We start from the raw sequence: 1,493 nt of genomic DNA on the forward strand, positions 1-1,493 counted from the left end.
GGCGCCATATTATTGTTTGATGTATAAAGGTTTTTTGTTTCAAAATTAAAATACGTCTGAAAATATACATTTCCATGAATCTGACATATTATAAGTAAAGATGAATCGACGTATTTGTAAAAAAAAGAAAAGAAAAGTAAGGTAGCCATTATGTTAGCCATCCACAGGACTTACTTTGCCTTCCATGTATATGTTTAACATTAAAACAATGTTTAAATAATGTTTCCACTTTCATCCATCTGTCCCAGTTTAATACGCAAGTACATTTTTAGACAATATCAAAGTAAGGGGTCCCTGCTCGGTCTCTCTTTGGCCTAAAACAACGTTGACGACTCCTGGTGTAGTGATCAGATGAAAGTAAAGATAAAATGTCTGTCTGTCTGAGTTACTCTCCCATTGTGCAGGGCAGATTTCATCCCATAAACCATGCCAAAAAATAGTCAGGGTCTTGAAACAATTAGCTTACCACAACAATACAGCCATCGTCATAATTTATCGGTACGGAGCAATCACACATCATAGACCAGAGAGAAAACGCAGCGCTGGATTCATTAGACGCTGATGGTAAACAAACGGGGTCCAGCCAGAAATGAATGAACCAGATCCTGTATGGGTCTGTCTGGGATGTGAACTCATGGACCACTGTGTCTTCACAGCATCCTCTCGGGGCTTTTATCATCTACTTATGTGGTCATTTATTTTTACACAGTATAAGTGTAAATTTCTTTCCTTGGCGTTTATTTAAAAGGAAAGTATTCATTTAAATTGTCTTATTAGTTTTGCGTTGTGGTTTTTTGACAACATTGCCTACTAATTAGGCTTGCAGTGCACCATTAATCGTTGTAAAATCGCAATCTCGATTCACCGTGTTCATGATTACATTTTTGAACAATTTAGATTTTTTTTTGGATTGTATTTTTTTGAATTAAAAAAAAACATTTCGGTGATATGCACTAATTAATTTCACTGCTGATGTGGGAAATTACATGAACACTCCAGATTTTAACGTGTAATGTATTGCTGCCTTTTGAAAGAGAAATAGCACTGTTTTGAAAAAGATTTTTTGATCAATCTTTTTTTATTTAAATTCATTTAAAAAGATTAGAGACTAGAGGAGAATCAGTCACATCACAAACAAGGGCCAACATTGCTGTGCTTTGGGCCCCTCAAAAAGCTAAAAACGGCCCTGCAAGCTGGTGTTTCTAAGTTGGAGGAGCTGCTAGACAAGATGCACCTGTCACAGTGAAATGCACAGCATGTTGCCAAGGATTTAATGCGATAAAGAGATCTCTTTTTAGCCTTTTGTCCCACAAAGTATGAAGAGTACTAAGTTAAAGGAGAATTCCGGTCGATTCCAATACATAACGCTGCTGTTTATAATTTTGGAGTGCTGTCAGTAAAGAGAAAAACGAAAACAATCGGTGCTGCCTGCACCTTGTGTCATTCCCCGATGTACGTCGAGTGAAGATGTGAGTCGTGCATGCGTCACTTTG

Source organism: Etheostoma spectabile, chromosome 6 (genome assembly GCF_008692095.1).
Source record: "Etheostoma spectabile isolate EspeVRDwgs_2016 chromosome 6, UIUC_Espe_1.0, whole genome shotgun sequence".
Taxonomy (NCBI): domain Eukaryota; kingdom Metazoa; phylum Chordata; class Actinopteri; order Perciformes; family Percidae; genus Etheostoma; species Etheostoma spectabile.